The 21354-nt window shown below is 42.2% G+C and overlaps 1 protein-coding gene across 2 annotated transcripts in view; it reads left to right on the top strand.

Moving 5' to 3' along the window:
- Positions 1-21354, top strand: part of nhsl1b (NHS-like 1b) — a 70785-nt gene that overhangs the window by 13208 nt on the left and 36223 nt on the right. The gene's annotated exons all lie outside the window — the stretch shown is intronic.

Genomic DNA, 21354 nt, shown 5'->3' with positions numbered 1-21354 from the left:
CTCACGCCTGCTTTGGCTAACACGCCATGACAGCTCAAGATGTCGCTGCCATGGGTACAGTATTGTCTGGGCTCTGTAGGTTGAATCAACCTCCCAGTCGCTGTGTGTTCATGCACCGCTGAACAGACGACCCTTATAAGCACAACACGCTCAAATTGGGAGTTCTGCTAATACGTCCTTTGTGTGCATTTGTTTCTGTTTTCCAATATGCATGCATCTTATTCTGCCCATCTTCCTTGCATGCCTTGTGCTGTCACACTCAGTCTTTTTTCTACCTGATTTCCCAATTCTTTTTTCCACATCTTTTTATTAACTTTTCAGCAGACCTGGAATAATCAGTGCAGCAAATACAGCATAACAAAATGTCTGTGACGACTCCCCAGTTCTTAACATACATCTTTATTTTCTCACAGTAGATCAGACATGGCAACACTTTTCTCTCTCCATCGGCCTCTCCCCTTATCCTCCTTTTATTTTATATCAGTTTAGTGGTGGAGCAGGTGTTCCACCGGATCCCCCGTAATCCCTTGGTGGGAAGGCAGGTTCAGCTATCGACCAATCGGTGCCAACAGCTCCCGAGGGAAGAGCACCTGAGGGAGACCAGGCTCGTAGAGTAACAAGATGAGGCCAAATGAAATGGATTGGCTTCATTTATGGGGGGAAGCGCTGCTGAAAATCAGTTAGGATAATATAATTGTGTTAGTGGGGAATCAGGAGAGATTTGGTGTTGGCCTCAGCTCTTTGTCATTGTCTCCCCTTCACTGATTCATTCACAAAAACATGAGCATGTTTTCAAGATGAAAAAAACAGGGGCAGTCGATTGAGGCTCAAAGTTGCAGGTTCAATTTCCATTAGAGCCACCCTGATTTAAAAATGAAGTCATGGTAATGAACGTTGGATGTAGTAAAAGCGGAGGAAAAAGAGCCTCTATTACTCTCATCCTCCAAAGATTATGAGACGGGAAACAAAAGCAATTGGGGTTGTATGAGGTACTTATACATAGTCAGTGTTATACCCACAGTATACGGCGGTCGGTATGCTCCTAGTTTGGAGAAGCAGGCATGTTATTGTGTGACTTTGGTGTTTTAAAAGGTTAGTTTGGACTCACTAAAGTCACACAGTAATATAAACTAACAGATGGAGGTAGCGGTAGACCAGCAGCTCCCATGTTCTGTGAGGTAAAATTACTGTCAAAGGTGTCTGGTGGCTTTGAAGGGAGAGATATAACAGTTTTAGTTCCCCATCGGAGAGTGCTGTCTGACAGCAAGATAAAACCATGAAAATATTTGAAGTATAGCATACACTTAAACTGATTGTGGTTTGTTTAAGTGGCTAAAACACATTTTGCTACTGCCCCCAACCACAGCAGTACATTGCTAAGCTTCTGTGGCGGTACTCCTGTCTGCTTCTTCAAACTGGGGGCAAGCCGACTGGCATCTACTGTAGGTAACACACTGGATAAACACTTTGTACAACATCCCTTAAAAAAATCCAAACTATCTGTTTATGGTTGCCCTTATTTCCCCTCTCTTTATGCTTTCTTTCCCCTCTCATAAACCAGTTTAGTTATTCTAACCCAGTGCCCTAAACTCTGGTTTGAGGTTGAGGTTAAATTGTTTTGCTGACTGACTGTCAACGAAAGCTTATTAGACATTTTCTCTCCCTGTGCAGAAAAACATCCAGGCAAAAGCAGCTTGTCGTTCCTCTTACTCAGGGATTTTAGGGCTTGAGGTGAAATGCCATTCATAACAACACAATGACATTTGTTAGTTTGGTTTACACCCGCACTCATGCACACTCAAATATAGATGAGTAATGATAAGCACACACTTAGTCCTGAATGTGCATGAAAACCCCCCCAATAGCAGGTTGAATGTTGCAGAACAATGGAGTGGAGAGCATGACACACGGCTTAATGAGATGATGAAAAGAAGGGGATTTCACACTCGCACACACATACACACACACTCACACACTGTCGGGAATCGGAGGTCAGGGGTTGCTTGGGGTCACTCAACTGTAAAATGGGTTCAGGCTCTGTTTTCCTTCAAAGAGACTGTCTGCCACCATCTCTCCCGCTCCCTCTTCATCTCTTTCATTGATAACGTCTTTAACCCTGTTTGTGTCTGCATGAATGAGTGCATGTCTGCTCGTCTTTTTCCATTTATCGACTGAATGTTATAGCTACAACAGTCAAATCCACATCCTCACCGTCTTCACCATCTTTTTAGACATTCATTTGGTTGGAAGATAAAGGAGGTGAAGGGTAATCGGTGGGTAATAGCTAGCTGTGTATCTAACAGATGGAGACCTCTCAGCTTGTTAAAGGCCTAATAGGTAATGGCTGGCTAGTGATTGGCTAAACAGGTGCTCTTCAATCATGTGTGACCAAAGGCTAATGAAGTCATCGCTGACAAATATTGGGTAATTGGGTTTGGTGTGGTTCTGTCTCTGTGTGTGTGTGCATCTTGGTGTCTTTGTATTTATTCATCCATAGAACACAGGCAGCATGTTTTATTTTTTGTGCTTCACATATATTGTTTTCTCCATTGACTCCGTCTGAGTTTGTATTGGTTGTACTTTTTTCTTTGTCAATGGCTGCATGGTCGATTAATTATTACTTTTTTTTAAAAAATTGTCAGAAATAGTGAAAAATACCTTTTAAATTTCACAGATCTCAAGGCGAAATTGCTAGTTCTGTACGTCAAACAGTCCAGAACCCAAATGTATTAAAGGGTAATGTCTGTGTTTTTCAACCTGGACCCTAGTTTCCCATGCTTTTGTATCTAAGTGACAAATGGAGACAACATTGTTTGAAATTGATTCAGTATTGAGCAAGCTAGCAACGGCAAAACAGGCTGCAGTATAACCACTCAGGGCATTTGTGCACAGTCATGTTATGTCCACTTAAAGTGTTTGTTAATGCCACTGACAGGCTCAGATTTTATCTTAAGTGTCTGAAAACATTATAGAAACGATCCTACAGAGATAGACATTTTTTTTGCCAGAAACAGCCTTGACATTGCCATCACCAAACCCATCAGACTGCATTTGAATAAACAGCAATTTTAGCGTGAATAGAGCCAGCATATTTTGACATCTAACTGGGTGAATTAGGTGTTTATTTCAACCAATCCAGAGTTGGTGATTGTTGGAACAGTAGATAGACGAACCAAGACGGTCTTTGTGAGTTTTATTTTGTTTCTGTCGACTTTTTATAACTATTTATTTTAATGGATTTTAGTGGGTTCGGCTAACGATTTCAGGGCTGTTTCTGATTAAACAAAAAGGATTGTACTCCTTTCCAGATGGTTTATCACTGTAGGGATCCTTTCTAGAAGTTGTCAGACACTTAAAATAACAACCTGAGCCTTTCAGTGGCAAAAACAAGAACTTTTAGTGGACAAAAATTGACGATGCACATTGCATCGTGGCTATCTGCTGCAGTGCTCTTGCTTAATATGGGACCAGTTTCAAAAGTTGCAGTTCCCATTAATCATTGAGACCCCCCCCAAAAAAAAAACAAGGGGAATAGGGTCCAGGTTGAAAAATACTGAAGTAACCCTTTAAGTTTACTGAACAGCAAATTCTCATATTTTAGAAGCTGAAAGTTTGGTATCTTTGCTTAAAAAATAACTGAAACGATTAATCAATTAAACACATAGTTGCAGATTAAATTTCTGTCAATCAACTTATTATTTCAGCTCAGCTAGCAAACTTGTCCTTCCTCCGTTCTTCTGCTCATAAAGTGAAGCAAATTACATGTTTGGAAAAGTAAATTTTTGCTTATATCTTAAGGATGTCTTAACCATCCACTGATGACATTTAGCTCGAAGCAATTTAAGTTTCTTTTAAAGTATTTTAAAAAAATCGAAGATTTGCGGGTTTTATTTTTTGACCCTTTTATATCATGTAATTTGTCAAATCCCTTTTTTTTTTTTTATTTAAATGGGATCTAATGTCACACAAGATAGCGTGCATATGGATATTCCAGGGAGGCGGTTTTGTCTTTCGGTGTGCGTGTGTCGTTTGCCTGACAAATTGTTGTAATAAGATAATCTGTTGAGATTAATAGTGCGAGTCTGAGCTCAGCTGGCTTTTCATTTGGCAGACTGGGAGCGATGGAGGAGGAGAGAGGAGAGGAGAGGAGTGAGTCAGGGAGAACAGTGTTTAATTCAAGAGGGATCAGGTGTAAGAGACCCTCACGGCCCCATATGTGAACAACTGAGTTTTACTTAATGGCTTGATTATCACATCAGGACGGATAATCACTGGAATCTACAGAGACATTTATCTTTACATTGACCAAATGTGTCAGGAGGGACATTTAGGGAGCTTTCAAACAGCAGGGCATTGGTTGGTTTTTATAATAATATAAATAGTACATAATATTGAATAATGCAACTGTTCATTGTGCTTCTGTTTTCTTTTGGGGCAGATCTTGTTTCTTTTTTGTGTTGTGCAGATCTTGTTTCTTTCTTCGTTCACTCAATGAACTTACATGAACTGTAGTGTGTTCATTGAGCTGTTCCAACCCTGCTGCCTGCTCCCTGTTGACAAAGGGAGCCTCCTAGAGGTCGGGTCACTGTATTGCACCATATGTCACCCAGATTGTGGAGGAACAAGACGAAAAGGGCTCTTGACAAGGTGGCACATGTAGATCTTTAGCTAGGGTGTCTCTAGGATCTTCCACTCCCTGGTCTCTCATCTCCTCTTTCTGGCTCCTGGGTATTTGTGGTATTTATGTGCATAATTAGGGTTTAATACAAACAGTTAAATGGGTGACCATGTGTATAACTGATGGTGAGGTATACTTAGGTTTGTGTGTGCTTTCTTGTATGTTCTGTATGCCTGCAGTCAAATCACAAACATCCTGCAGCAATATAAAGTTCATTTTTTCATTCACATCAGCAAAAGTGGTTTCTTTATCCAACGTACAAAATAAGTCATGATAAGCTGAAACTCATCTGCGCTGGAAAAACAATTGCATTATGAACGCAAGAGCTTGTTTTAACACTCTCACAATGCCAACAGGCTGTGAAAAACAAATGCGATTTCAAGATTTAATCTCACCTGTGTTTGCGCCAACATCAGCGTTTGCCCTTCTCTTTACCCTCAGTCTGTTCAACTGTGGTCTTGTTGTGAGTAATTGAAAAATCTAATTGTACCGTAGTGCAGGATAAGTGTGTTTAAGCACTCCTCAGCTGCGCCTACCTCAGTCACAGCTCATTTCTTTAATGAGCGCTGCAATTACAAGGAGCTTTTTTCCACCTCATGCTGCTTTGAGTCTGGCCCTCCGAGGTTTCTGGCCCCGTTTGCCCTACTGACCAGTCTGCTCACCGTCTGCACACATGGTTACATTCTTTACTTCTACAGTACGGGTTCACATAAAGTGCACACTGTCTTCTTTAACCCAAGGAAAACTACACAAACCGCAGAAAGAAAAGGTAGCTTTCATTTATTTGGGCACCAGTAATGACCTGTAAACACTTAACATGCACAGTGGTTCAGGCGGTTTTATTGGAATGATCATAAAACTCAACAATTCAAATAGAAAACCAAAGTAAACAATCTAATTTCTAAGTTATCCAAAATGTCAGTAAAGCAAATTTGTTCAACTGGTTGAACACACAACATTTAAAAATGTTCAAACACTAATAACCACGAAAGAATAACCTGATTGCTCTGGTCAGTACACTTTGTTCCTCTCTGTAACCCTTCTCTTTTTTCCACTCTCAGCTCTCATCAACCACAGACCCCCTCACGACTCCACCATGTACCCCAGCACCGGTCTCACTCTTTCAGCCTTCCCCTCAGCCGCAGGCCTCTTTATGTCCCAATCAGCTGGAGGTTCCATTAAGCCTCAGAAAGCAAAGCCAAGCCTCTGAAAAGCTCATGTCCCCCCATAGAGGCTGATTATAAAAGGACGGAGAGACGGGAGGGTGGGGAGAGAAAGTGATTTTAAGAGCCTCTTTAAATCTGTCTCGTTAATGAGTTGTCCTCACCATAGCAACGTCTCTTTTTTCGAGGGTTTTCCACTCCACGTGCGTAGATGGATTAGAGTTAAAGACAAAAAAAAGAGAGGGAAAAAATGTAGAGAAGCGACAGCCATCTTCTTTGCTTGTAAAACTGTAGGGGAGCGTGCACTGGTGACAGTTGGACTCTAATTTTGTTTGTTTATAGCAGAAGCTACATTCCTACACTGTTGTTAACCAAAGAGAACTATGCAGGATGTCACTGGAAAACAAAGTACAGTTGTGTCAGATGCTACTCTTCCCCACAAGGTGGCGGTATAATACAAACAAGCACAGGGACTCATCCAGTGGATGAAACTGCGGCGCTCTGAGTCCCCAGTTTCAGAGCTGATCATCTGTGAATCATCAGTTTTAACCAATATAGACATAACTGTACAGCACACACATAAAAACGCTTTATTGTGTGAGACTGAATTGATTGGATTGTAGTAATTACCAGATACAATTACAGTTGGATTAATCGCCCATCAGACAGAAGGCTCCCATTTATCCCCCCCAAAAAGAGACACATGAGGTGTCACAAGGAATTTAATTTGGAATCACGGCGGTCTTAAATTTTGGGTGTATTTGATCAGGGAGCTAGTCTCATTTCCCCCGGGGCCCATTAGGAGGGCGCACTCATTTCATCCAAGAGAGGTCTGCTCTCTCTATTAATGCCTCCATCCCTCCATTATTGCTCAGATGGGACAGAAGGGGGAGGGACGGAGAGGGAGGGGTGGTTTATAAAGAAGGAAAGAGGGAGGAGGAGGAGAGAGAGAGGGAGGGAGGGAGGGAGGGAGGGGTTAAGTGGATTTTGGGTCCTGCTTTTTCTCCCAGACGAGGTCTCAACATAAGATTACCAATAGAGGAACCTAGGCTTTGCTCATGCATGTGCACACACATACACACCTGTGTGCATCCCTGAGTCTGCTTGATAAGTCAGATGAAACCACCAATCACAGTGTGTCAGTCTGTCCGTGTGTACACATGTGTGTCTTTTACACATGATACTGATCCACGTCATGTAATGAGCATTAAGCCTGTACTGAGACATATTTAACCCTCTCAGTCTCACCACTGGATTACAACACACTCACAGGGCAGCATGACTACAGTGTGACATTTATGTATAGTACTTCTGTTGGAAATTATAAAACCATATTTGGGAAAATTGTACAAAGAAAGATAATAGTTTTAGTCTGAGCAGTACCTGTAGCTCACCATGACCTCTGACTTAATCACATGATGATAATGATGATTGTTATACTGTTCTCTGATCTGTTTTGTTAACAATGGGTCAGTAGCATCCAGAATTTATGATGCAGTGGCAATGTATGATATGGGTTTTACATGTTTTTGTATATTTATCATAATTCCTCTTAGTTTGACTTGATTTAAAAAAAAAAAAAAATCATACTTGATTTTACTCGATGAATACTAAGGGTTCGTGAGTAGGTGCCACAGACTTTAAAAATAATAGATGTATCCAACGTGATGTCAACCACTGGTTTGGGGATTCCCGTTTTGAAACATGAGTTTGGCATTATGGCCATTGCCATCTTGGATTTTTGGAGCCACATGCGACCATATTTGGACAAGAGGGTGGAGCTAACCCTTAGGCTAGCTGCTAGCCTGGTTAGGAAGGTTCATTTACAGCTATGGTTAAGTTGGATAATGCCAATGGTAATTTTCGCTAGCAAAAAACAGGCTTAAAACACATAAAACTAAATGAACTTTCTGGAAAAACTGGTGCCTTAAAGGGTCTTTCAGTACAACCAAATGCTGAGGAAGATTTTTTTTTTTAGGTGCCCTAAAAGTTACAATTAACTGTCATGAACTAAAAACACACAGAAATAGTGACAGCTTCGGCTACACCTACACTTCCAGGGCCATGGTTATGTTACCTAATCAGTGTTGTCATTGTGTTAGTGACTTTTCAAATGATGGCACCAATCTGTCACTCAATTGACTACACCCTTAATTATGCAAAACTTTAAGCCTTACTAACAGTTAAATCGGTGAGTTATATAAAAAATCACCCCCGTTCCCTGCTTCTGCTGCTTTTATATCGGTTGTAAAGTTGGGCATTTCAGCATGGGGGTCTATGATAATTTTGCTCTTGGAGCTAGCCTCAAGTGGCCATTAAAGGAACTGCAGTTTATTTTTAAAGCTTCTCAGGTTGCTACTTGGTAAATGCTCATTTGATTATTACTATAATCAGCGTTACCAAAGTCCTTTTTAAGGCTTCCTTTTCTGCTCGATTTGTAGGCAGGTTTTATTCACAAAACTTTTACCAAAGAGTAAAAGAACAGTCCTACTGTTTGAAATCACCAGACAGTAACTTTGAAATCACCAGACAGTAACTTAGCAGAATTAGCAGTCAGTTGTGGTATCAGGGGACCTGAAAAATATGACTACAGCATGACATTGCAGAGCTATACTGTGGCAAAAATCAAGAGTTTCGTTTATCCACAGTGTCCGTGCCTTGTAAAAGCAGTGTAGAATGTGCAGAGCATTCTCTAACCAACTAACAGAGAGGAGATTTAAACTGGATCGATATTATGGCCCTGGTGAACAGCCAAATCCAATCATGCCCTGTAAATGAATTGGTTAATAACATTAATCAATGCCAGCCACCAGAATTCACATCCAACTCCCCGATTGTCCCACAGCCTCGAGGCTGATTGTCTTGCTCACTTCCTAAATTTGTGGTCATTGGTCAATTGGCTGTATTTCTGATTCTTGATTGGATGGTTTGGTGTTGCAACCCCCACCTTCCCCTCCCCAAATGACCTACTGATGCTGCTGATGAGAAGTGAGGTGCAATGTGGGAAGTGGGTCAAACGGCAAAGTGTCAATTTTGCTCCAGCGGTGGAGGAACTGTAGATAAACACACATGCACACATTGTAGTTGATATGGCTTTAACCCACTTCCCACTGGTACCGCTGCTCAATACAGCACACACACACACACGCACACATGCATGCACACATTCGGCTTCCCTCCCTGTGATGCAGGCCAGCCCCAGGTGGCTTGTTGCTTGGTGCCCTTGAGCTACTGGAGGCACTTAACCTAAATTAGCTCAGTCTGTCTCTGTGCCTCTGTGTCTAAACCAAGACCCTCTCGTCAGCAGCATGAGCTAAGAATGAGGGTCACGGTAACAGCAGAAGCAATACACTGCTGTATACCTAAGCTCATGTGTGCAACATACAATAAATAAGCAATATTTATTACCTCTGCTCTCAGTTTTTGTCGCCGTGCTGATGTCGTGCAGGTGATTGAAAAGTGTCTTGATTGCAGCGTCAGCTAAAATGCCATCAGAGTAAAGTGTGCAGTGAAGTATTGATGCTAATGAATCATATTGATAAAGCAAATGAAGTAATATTCCACCTGCTACCTATTGATTCCTGTCGTCATCCAGCTTGGACATTATTCACATCACACTTTTAATCAACGGTCTTGAAGTTTATGTGTGTTATGTGTACGTCTGGTGCTGCACAGGCATTCCACGGTGTATCCCGTCTGTGTGTTTGCGTCAGATTTATGGCAATTTTTTTTGTGTGAAGTTAATTATAAAATTGGATTAATGATACATGCACACAAACAGGCCCTCAGGAGGGAAGGGCAGACAGCCCTGGTATTGAAATGTAGGTCAGGAAACAAGCGTGGCAACCACCATAATGTGGTGTCCCTGCGTGGATGTGCGTACGTGCGTGTGCATATTAAGTTGAGTGTGGTTACATGCTTGTATGCATGTTGACTATAGGCACAAGTATTGTCCTATAACCTATATGTGCAAGACCATGTGTGTCAAGAGCAGCAACAAAGACACCAAAATCATAAAGGATTGTAATGTGTGACCAGGTCTGTTGTTTAAACGCAGTAGATTGTACTTAAAGCTGCAGGCACACATTCACACATGCACAATAACCTGAACACCCATACATATAGAAGCATGCAGAATGATGTCAGCCTGCTGTACGCCAGCGAGACACATGAACACACTCAGGCCTTGTGGTTATTGATGTGGCGGGTCCTCGAAGGGTCCACCAGGGAGTGAGAAGGGCCAGGAGTCAATATAAGTGGAGACAGCGTGACTGGATGGTAATGGCTCTTAATGTAGTCCGGGGGCTGCCAGGGGTCCGTCTTTATGTTACACTACCAGTGGCTGAATGGATCTTTCCACTGGGAAATTATTTTATAATAGCGTGTCAGACATGTGTTGCATCGTCAGGATTCTGAGCAGGAATAGCTTTATTGAATAATTGAATGCTGCTGAACTGACAGAAATAAAATGTTTTGTGATGCTCAAACCAAGGACAGCACTGAATGACTTACCTGCTCAGCTGTGGCACTAAACAAACATGGAGTGTTACACATGAAGCTGACCAGAATTTATCAAAGGCAGATAGAAAAAGCAAGGTTAAGGCCCTGTTTAGACCTGGTAATAACGTGTATTGGGTGACTGGACGAGAAAGAAATGGAAATTCGGACACATACACAAACAGGACTTATACGCATGCATTGATGGAGAGATATCAGAGTGAGGTGGCTGCCTGTGGACAAGCGCCCCGAAGCAGTTTGGGGGTTTGGTGCCTTGATAAAGGGCATGAACTGGCACCTGAACCAGCTACCAGTCCACACTCAGTGTATTGTCCGCACGAGGCCAGACCAGTGACCGTCCGGTTCACAAGGCAAGTCCTCACAGACTGAGCTACTGCTGCTCCAAACGGACAGCTCTTTGTCCGTGTGTTCACACCTGGCATTAGGATGCGTCTCGAGTTATCACTTGTGATGGGATCTTGTTTCTCGCTCTACATGCAAATAAACTCGTAAATCATTTCTCTTTGCAAAGACCAAATTTGTTGCTTTTAATACCATTTACATTAATTTCTCAAACTAGGTGCATACTGTCACCATTGCTGTCGTTGCCCTGGATTTCAGCAGGCATAGTGTTGCTTCTTTGAATTGCCTTCATGAATCATCAGGTTGCAATATGAATCATCCAGTTTCTATTGTACTGGCTCTTTGTGTCCAAATAGAAATCACACAATGTGTTTTGCTGTCCTCCACCCACAAAAATCCATTTTACCTGTTGTTTTTTCTTCTTCTTCTTCTGGTTTCTTCTTCTTCTTTTGCACTTTACAACAATGTCATTGTGCAGAAAACGTCGACCAAGTAGTTACTCCTATAGTGTGGCCCAGGACACACATGCGTACACATTGCTACAGCGATGTGGCCATATGGAACCCAGACCACCTCAGAATGTGGTCTGAGCAGTCGCATCTTAAGATGCATTAAAGGGCCAGTGTGTAATATTTGGCATGGTTTATTGTCAAATCTGAATCTGAATATTCTACCCATTAATATGTTTATATAAGTGTATAATCGCTATAAAATAAAATTCGTTTGGTTTTCGTAGCCTTATAATTATGCTTTTATATATATATATAGCAAGGGCCTTGCTTTAGAGAGGTCGCCATCTTGCGCCGCCATGTATGTACGGCAGACCGAGCGGACAATCCAGCCAGCCAGAGAACGCGTTTCGCGTGTATAAATAAACCAACGAAGACAGCGGAAGGAAGGAAGAAGGAGGAGGAAACAGCAGAGAGTGTTAGTAGTTCGTCGATAGAGAGTAGTGAAAAGTTTTTTTAGTTATAAAGTTTGCGAATGGACCACACTTACCACGCAACAGGAGAGAATGAACCCGAACCGTCATCTGCGAGGAAAAGAAGACGCAACTTCACTCCTTGTGATGCACTCTCTGCGGCGCTTTTCCTCCTGATGATATATCTCCCCAACGATGGTAGCAGTAGCACCGAATCCCATTCTGTGCATTCAGCCTCTCTTCTCGCCCGCTCAGCATCAAACACATGGAGTTCCTCATCTGTATGCTCCGGCTCAAACAGGTATGGCTCTGGGTCTGTGTCCGCTACAAGAAACTCTTCAAAATCGCGTTTAAAGTTGTCCATTGCTGCTACTATAGTCTGGAGATATTGCTAGGCTAAATAAACAGCTGAGCTCTGTTTACAGGCTACGCTGTCAGTCAGTGTGCAGATTGGTGGAGCAGAGAGGGGAGGGGGTCCCCACTAGGTAGTGTAAACGAGTATGTGTGTATGAAGTGTGTGTGTGTTACGCTAGAAGAGTCAGAGTTTGGGACGGAGTCTTTTACCACCTGGAGTGTTACCGGAGTTTTTGGAGTGCTCAAATAAACTGGCCTTTTTCCCGAACGCTACTCTTGTCTCCTGCTCGTGAGGGATTCATTACAATATCGTAACATGGTTTAGATTTCTAAATAAACATTCACCTCATCGCTAGATAGACCTACTCCTGAAAAACTCGTGCGCAAGGCTTTTTGTCCCTACGAAGCCACCGCCATTTACCCGACGGGAGGGGTGAGCGAGTGAGCCGTGCAATCTAGAATTTGACCACTGATGTCACTGTTTTCAACCCATTTTACACACTGGCCCTCTAAGGACACATTGGGTGCATTCACACCTGTACTTAGAGTTGATCTGATCGCCTGAGACGCAGGTTAATGCCAGGTAAAAACACATGGTCTAAAAGAGTCAATGGACATGCTTGCCAACTGTACTTCCAAACAGCAGAGTTCGAGCGAAATGCTAAAGTCAGCTAACGTACTCACAATGATGTTGACATGCTAATATTTGGTAAGCACTAAACACAAACAGACTGGTGGGAATGTCGTTAGTTTTGCAAAGTATTTGGTCATAAAACCAAGAATTGGACCAGTTAAAATTTTGATCCGATGATGGCCCTGAAGACATTGGAGATCACCGAACTTATCACAGTTCATGCTGAGGGAAACATAAATGCATGAATTACAATCCAGTTCCAATCCATCCAAAAGTTGAAGACATTTCTCTAAAAAAAAAAATCAATTATAAAACTTAATCTCATGGTAGCACTAGAGGAGTACTCAAGGGATTAGCAAAGCCATTAGGATTTATCCTCCGGGCACTACGGATATCTGTACCAGATTTCATGGCAATCCATCCAATAGATGATTTTTTTATTTGCCAAAAACTTGATTTAAAATTCTTTAGTCCATCCAAATACTAGGAAAAACATGCACAGAATGTTGTCTTTCCAACTTACAAACGGTCCTGTTTCAGTTTCATCTCATTGTCTTGCCAACTTCAGGGGGGGTGACAGGCCAGTGGGGTTGGATTGCATTAGATTTACAAACTGTGTTGCTGGGGGGAAACGGACGGTTAGCTGCAAATCCATCCTGACGGGGACATAAAACACCTCAAGTTAGCAACAAAACTGCCACCCTCCCTAAAGGCACCAAAAGCTCAGGCGTACAAATCAGCCTGCTCGTAAAAGAACAGCGTTTTAATGCCCTGCTCAACAGGCGTGTACATTTTAAGAGTGACCCGCCCTTTATTGTGTGGTGCTAACATTAGGCTATAAAAGTTTGCCTGTTGAATGAATATATAGGAAGGACTTATTTAACAGTTGCACGCCTCCTTGTCAGTTTGTGCTTGCCTTTGTTTTTAGGCTTTTCTTGTTTCACTACCATGCTGAGGCAGAAAATGTCATGTTGACGTTGTTTTTTAGCACAGTCTTATCTGTCCACTTGCTCCAACAGAGGTGTATTTATTCTCTGTTCTCCCCGTGTTTCTTTCTCTTTTATCCTGGCTTAAATTTCAAAGGGGGTCGGCAGGGTCAGACGCCAGGGGAGGGAAAATTAGGCATGACCGCCAAGCCTGCTGGGCCTTTGTATATGTTTGTGTGTATAATAACTGTTTATATGGAGTCTTTACCTTTGGATGTTTTGCGTTTACACTCCATCTATCTCTCTTCTCACTTCATCTGTTTTCCCTGCCCTTCACCCGTGACTTTTCTCTCCCAGCTGTCTTTATCTTGTCTCCCTTGTTTCCTTTGTCTCCCTAAACGCTGCCCTTCCTATCCTGCCTCGCATCTCTACTCAGCAGAATGGCTCTGCTTCCACCACATCAAACAATCCTTTAACAGTTTGTGGATGCTAACTTTGCTTCCCGTCTCTTCCTCTTTTTTTAAAGTCTTTGTGCAAAGTTTTGCTTTTGATACCATCTCCCACATTAGTATTGAAAGACATTTCTCTGATGCACACACATCAAACTGTGTGAGAACAGCTACACGGTGTTTGAACAGAAAACATACGTGTGTCACCACATCAAGGCGAGGATATGCACATACATATGCTTGTGAAGCAGAAAACACACACAAAGAATAGAGCCTGAATATGTAAGTGATGGTGTGTGTGCACGCTCAGCGCGTAGTTTGCAGGGTGTCAACCGGACTTGGAGGGTTTTCTCATGGATCACAAAGGAGGAGCAGCCTATAGAGGGAGGCCCCACTGCCTTTCATTCAGAAGAATAACCCAGCGTACACACAGACGCACTCACAAAATGCAGAGGTTTTCATTGCTGACTTGAACGTACATCAAATCTCCCCTGTTTATGCTTAAGTAAAACTAAAGTAAAACATAGTGAGCTTTGACTGGATTTAAATTACACACTCTATTTACTGAAGCGACAGATAAAGAATTGTGCCATGCTAAGTCACCACTGCACACACAACTTTCTCACTAAATTTATATGTTGTTGTGAGCCACGTGAGTAGCTTGAAGTGAGTCTTGAAGTCCCCTCAAGTCGGACCTCTTTTAACCCCCGCCATATTATGAATGTAATCATGCAAATAAACTGCTGATGCGATGTTGATTTTCTGATGGTGGACATAGAACGGCTGGCTGTCTGCGTTTTATTGCATGAGCTGTGTGTCTGTTCCGTCTAAACATGTATATGCACACACAGTCAGCAACTGAAAGCAGTTACAGGATGGTGAGATTGTTTGTGCGAATGTATAGAGTGTGTGTTTGTGCGTTTGTGTGTGTGTGTATGTGTGTGTGTGTGTTTGTGTGTGTGATGGAATCCCAGCTGCTTCAATGGAGTAGGTCAGACGGAAACACCGCAAGAGGAGTGGGGGGAGGAAGGAGGATTGGCGTTACCCAGTAACCTCTGTCTGCTTAACAGACATAAGTGCAACCGAGGAAAGAAAGAGCGCGAGAGACAGACAGGGCTGAGAGGGAGACAGCAAGAGTTTGGTGTCATTAAAAGGTCATTCACCAAGTCCTGCAGCTTATTGAACTTAAAGGCACCGTGCATCCCAAAATCAAAAATAAATATTTTTCCTTTTACTTATTTATTAGTAAAGATTGTGGTGCTTGGCTTAATGTAGGAACTATTTCTTCCTACTGAACTACTCCCACCAACTGTATCCTTGCTCAGAAGGAAGCATGCATCTACTGATAGCTCATTTAGCACCTCTAAGCTAGCTAACCTTACAGCTTAGCTGAGAAGACACCATTTATGTTGCATTTCGTGCTGTCACAAGCACGATCCTTGCATCCATGAATCAAGGCATGCTTTTAACCCAGTAGAAAGAAAATAGTTCCCACATGAAACTGCTCACAATGAGGTCTGTGGATTATCCTGACTAACCGGATCATGATTTCTGAAAAGACACATTGCTGTTGAGTTGCAACTCACACCATAACTACCTATCTATCTTTCCTTCTTTTGATTTTGAGGTGAACTGTTCCTTTAATGTGTTTGTGTGTGGGTGTGCCGTGCGTGGGAACTTTACCCCATGCTAAAATCATCAGTGCCAGAAAAACAGTGATCACAGCTTGTTTACTCAGCTCAGCTGCTCTGTCACCTTTGTTTCAGTGTGTGTGTTGTGTGTGCATGTGTGTGTTATGTGTGAGAGAGAGTTGTGTTTATTCAGGAGTGAGTTTGAAGTTTAACTTTGCTTAACTGCCTTTTTACGAGTGCCGTAGAGAGTTGTTTCCCTCTTATCTGTGTTTGCCTTTTCCTGACCCATCTTAAGGGTTTTATCGCCATCGTCAAAACACTACTGTATCATACCATGAATACTTTGTATGTGCAGTTAATTACACATCTCAGACATACCAACCAATGCCAGAAGTTTAATTCCTTGTGTAAATTGACAACTACTAATGCGATATAAGAAAGGTAAATGGCAATAATGATACAGTTTGTAAAGAACAACAATCTTCATCATGCTATACTTCCTCCCCTGCTCTCTTCGCTGATAGATAATTCATGCCTTGCTCTATATCTCCGAGAGACCAAAGCGATCGGGTTCCCATTGACCCCTGGTGCTACGCATTCATTCACAGAGATGTAGGGATGAAAGAAAGGGGGAAGGGATTAGAGAGCGAGTATGTTGCTCTACATGCCATAAATTATGGATTTTCATTCACAGAAAAAGAGAGATGGGTCTAGATAAGAGAAGTATGATGTAGTGCTTTTATTCATTAAATTTTTAGGGCTTTTGGTACATTTCCTGTTCGAGCCATCCAAGTCCAAACAGCCATTTGTTGCAGACAAGTTTACAAATTTGAAGAGCTGCTTCTTTTCCCTTTTTCAAATTGCTGTAAACCAAATGTTTGACGCTTTTTTTTGTTGCTGTTTTTAGACTAGGCATTTCACCCTAAATTGTTAAAGGAAAATGAGAGCTTTTGTCTCACTTGACTTAATGGATTCAAACCGGTGACCTCCCAGCAACAAGCCTGCCTCTGTCTAAATCCATTCACATGTTCAGTTCTAGTGACTCTGTAACAACTCCGCTGAGAAATGCGTTCCACGATGCCGCACGCATACAGATGCAAAGTGCTGCCGTGCACTCACGTGTGCAAGAAAAAACTTGGCCCAGTTTTCCACACCTCACATTTTCCTGCTTATCTCCACCTCGCAGGTTTTCTACTGACTAATGGGAAGGTGTGCAAGGTCAGAGCCTGAACAAGAGAGCGCAAGGAAAGAAAGAGGGACGGGGGGGTAAGAGGGGAGAGTAAAATCAATACAGGCTAGATTACATTAGCAGTCATGAAAGCACTCATGTCTGGAAGAAAGAGATGAGAGAAGAAGAAGAGGAAAGAAACCTGGGGATGGAGAGAAAAGAGGTAGAGAGATTTGACATTAGGCGGATCAGGTAGAGTTGAGGGGTTTTAGGGAGCCAGCTTAGCTCTCCCTTCTTAAGTCCAATTAGAAAAATAAAAGCTGAGACCTGTCAGATGAAGGGGGAAGCTCGTGTGTTGGATGCCGGGTTCAGGCTCTTTGGGAATTTGAACGGATGCTTGATAGACTACGATATTGAACGAAAGAGGGAGGTGTGTGTGTGTTTTGGGGATTGATCGAATGATAGAGTTTGGGCCGGAGGGAATTAAACTCAACAGTCTGGGGTAAAAACCAACTAGGGTGTGTACGGGAGAGAGTTGTGTAGCTGTAGTTGCCTCTGCCAGGTTGACAGGGAGATCCAAATGGTGTGTGAAGACAAAGAAAGGAGAAGAGCATCACTAAAATCTCTCCTTTATTATGATCACTCTGCCACGTTCACCCATGAATCTTTATAACATCTCGACAAGACTTGTTAATTATTCACATCGCCCAGTTTCTCTTTTTTTTTTTCCTCCTAGGGTCACCACCTTTTCACGTGAACACACTGCTGGTTGTTTAACAAGAAGAGATAATCATTGCCTTGCCACGGGGCCTCACACTAATGAACATGTGTTGAGATCTTGTGTTAAAATGCTAATAATTGCTCGATAGTGTCATTTGTTCTATCAGCAATTCAAATAATGAAATGGGTAGAAAACCAGTTGTACAATCTCAAAAAACTGTTTTTTGATTAGTTATACAAAGCAACATCTTACCAAATGAATAATCGATTAATTCAGAATTAGCTTTGAGGATTAGTTAATAATGGATAATAAGGAAGAAAGACAGAAGCAAATATTGCCTCAGCTTAGGTTATCATGATTTATTAATTGGTAGTAGTAGGATTGCTGTTTAATCACGTTCATTTTAATCCCTGACGATGATGTTTGTCATACAGAATAAGCTCTTCCTCTGAGGTCCAAGCTTCATCCACTGAGTCCTTCACGCTTCCTTCATATGCTGCTTAGAGTATGAACAGATGAAACATTGATATGGTTTGGGTGGGGGCTTCCATTCATCACTGGGAATGTGCGGAAGGATGTATGGAGGTATGGCTGAATGGATGGATAGCCCTAATCCTAGAGGTGGCCTAGATTTGAAGCCCTCCTTCAGCGGATAGAGTTGTTGACCTGTCTGTCCCACTGTGTGTGTGTGTGTGTGTGTGTGTGTGTGTGTGTGTGTGTGGATGTGTGTGTGTGTGTGTGTGTGTGTGTGTGTGTGTGGACATGGTCCTGAGAACAATAGGCCCTTTAATGAGTGATGCCGCTTGGGCTCGCGTCTGCATAAATGATCCTAATACTGTACGCGTGCCAAACAGTGTGAGACACAAGCCAAACAGAGGCTACTGACAGAACACGAGGACTCACAAAGGTTTAGCGTAAAAAAGTTTGACACGTGGTGAAAGACTTTGTTTAAACCATCAGCCTACAAGATATAGCTTTCCTAGTTGAGAAATAATTGCCTGCATGGACAGTGATGTTCACAATATGATTTTAAGTAAGACATGACATTCATCAGTTCTCTGTCTTTATCAATCTAGCTTGACTTGTTTGGGCCATGTGGTCATGGTGACATAAAAACAGCTCTTGCTGCTGCAATTTAACAGCATGTATGGCGTATCTGCTGGCTACAATAACTATCAGACGGTGTGTCAGCCTATTTGGCACACTGTAGGCGTATGCCAGCTTGGCAATGATGCAGACCCAGTTTATGACTGAGATAAACCTGACTCAGAATTACTCAAAGCCTTCTTATTGCTTCCTGTTTGACAGTCCAAAGAATCTATGCTGATACAGTAGGGCTGCAACTAACGATTATTTTCATTGTCGACTAATCTGTCGATTATTTCTTTGATTAGTCGACTAATCATTTTATCAAAAAATGTGTTAAAATGTTGAAAAATGTTGGTCTGTCTCTCCCAAACCCCATAATTGTGTCATCTAATGTCTTGTTTCGTACTCACGCCAAAGGGTTTTAGTTCACCGTAATGGGAGAGTGTGTAAAGCTGCCAATATCTGAACGTAAGAATCTGCAGTAAGAGTATTTTGGGGTACTTTTATAGTACTTTTCTATGAAAAATGACTAGAAACGGATTAGTCGACTACTAAAATAGTCACTGATTATTTTAATAGTCGATTAGCCATCGATTTGTCAACTAATCGTTGCAGCCCTATGATACAGTAATTAGTTGGTTAGTTGTTTCGACACTTACTTAAAGTTCACCAGACACTCCTCAGCTTTAATATGAAACACTCAAACACTGGTTTCCATATTACCGTAGAATCATAGTTATATATGGTTTATATACGGCTATTAGTGTAGGATTATTGTAACTTTATGGTAGGCTTTTCAACCAAACATTGATAAGACAGACTAGAACATTAATGTAGATTGTTGGTTGTACATTACCTTTCTAAAAAAAAAATGAAAAAGAAGAAAGCATTAGAGAGTGAGGGGGCTGCCTATTGACAGGCACCCCCCAGCAGCTGGGATTCAGTACCTTGCTCAAGGTTACCTCAGCAGCGCCCAGTAGCATGAACTGGGACACGAACCTTCGACCCTCCGGTTCCCAAGACAAGTCCCCACGGACCGAGCTGCTGCTCCTATAGATAAAGAAATCCTATACAATTACAACTCTTCATGGCACCTGCTGTGTTTCTAGCCCCTTTTTCCACCAGTTCAAGATGTGAATATCGTGCCATTATTCTTAAAGTACGATCGCAGAATTGGGGGACAGAGTTGTCTTGCTTTTAAGTCAGCTGCGGATGTAACAACAACACGGAATCAATGTCTTTGTAAAAAGGACCACCTGCAGGACAGGATGGGTGTGATGTCTGATGACATGTGTGTGACCCACTGCTGGGAGGTTTAAATAGCAGCTACTACCAGTTAGCAGCTAACTCAAAAAAAAGAAAAAAAAGAAAAAAAAAAAAAAGAACAGCAACCGAAAATATCTGCAAACTGGGGAGACAATGAAGTCTTGGAGCTCCTTAGCCACAGAGCAGAGGACAAGATCAGCCGCCATATAACAGGGACAGTAAATGATTATTATTGCCATGTTATGCCAGTGGAATTGTTTACAAAGTGCTGCCGACGAGTATGTATTTCTTGTTGTCTTATATGCACACCCATTGTGCCTCTTTTGCTTCCAGGATGCCGGCATGCTTTCTAAAATCACACACGGGAGCAGCATGATGTCGCCGACGTTTGGTTTTGGCTTAAAATGCAAAGGCAGTGTAAATAAAATAGTGCGATGTCTGTGTAAAAGGAGCTTCAGCAGCCACTTTTGATGTACTTTAAGTTGACAACTCTCTGTAGCAGATTTATTTATACACTGAAAATAATATTCTCTTTGTCTGTGTGGACGCTGATGATAAGCTCATCACCCAACTCAGCGGTATTTTATGAAAAGGTCAAACACAGGTTGAACTCTCAAAGAGAGAATATGACATTTACAAAGATATATTACCCACATTTAGAGTTTTAAAGCTGAAGGACAAGAGGAGCTGCAAATACTGTGAATAGACACTTAGCAGCGCACAGTAGACAATGCAGAAACGACCAATGTTACTAAACATGTGTAAATATACACACATGAATTCAAACTGCTGTCTACAGCACTTCAGAGTCAGGCTGAAAGGTTCAGATGAGCAAGGTCGAGGGGGGGAAGAGGGGGAGGGAGGAGAGGGGAAACCTTTCTACCCACAAATTCAAGGATCATTTGCAGTCCCATTGAAGCTCTTGTTGCAAACCCATCCCTCCCTCCCTTACACACACCCCCCCTCCCCTCCCTGCTTCAGCCATTTGGGCTGAAAAGAAATACGGTCGCAGAAGGAGGGGCAGCCCTGCCCTCATGGGTGTGTGTGTGTGTGTGTGTGTGTGCGTAGGTGCGCGTTTGCATGTATTTGAATGTGTGGGCTGCCGGAGCATGTGTGTGTGTGATAGATTGTGAGCGGATTGGACAATGGGAGGATTGTATGTGATCTATATTCATGTGGCACAGATTCAGTGGCCATGTGTGCACACAGCAGGCTGGGAGGAATCAGACAGAGGGAGAGAGGGGCTGATAGAAGAACATCCAGAGAGGAGAAAAATGAGAGAAAATTATTAGATTTTTTATGGTTTTAGACACATTTGATATCTGAAAACAGGGACATGATCTGTTAAATCCTCTCAGTAATGCTGTTATGTTGTTTCATATACCATAAAATGAGATCAAATGGGATAAATGTCAGTGGCTTAGTGTGTTTTACTGCATGTGATAGTGTTTCCTTTTTGCATTTCACTTTGCATGCAGGTGGGAGCTACATCC

Source organism: Epinephelus moara, chromosome 12, assembly GCF_006386435.1.
Source record: "Epinephelus moara isolate mb chromosome 12, YSFRI_EMoa_1.0, whole genome shotgun sequence".
In the NCBI taxonomy this organism is placed as follows: domain Eukaryota; kingdom Metazoa; phylum Chordata; class Actinopteri; order Perciformes; family Serranidae; genus Epinephelus; species Epinephelus moara.
The sequence above is the reverse complement of the archived record's forward strand: the minus strand, read 5'-3'. Positions and strand labels throughout refer to the sequence as shown.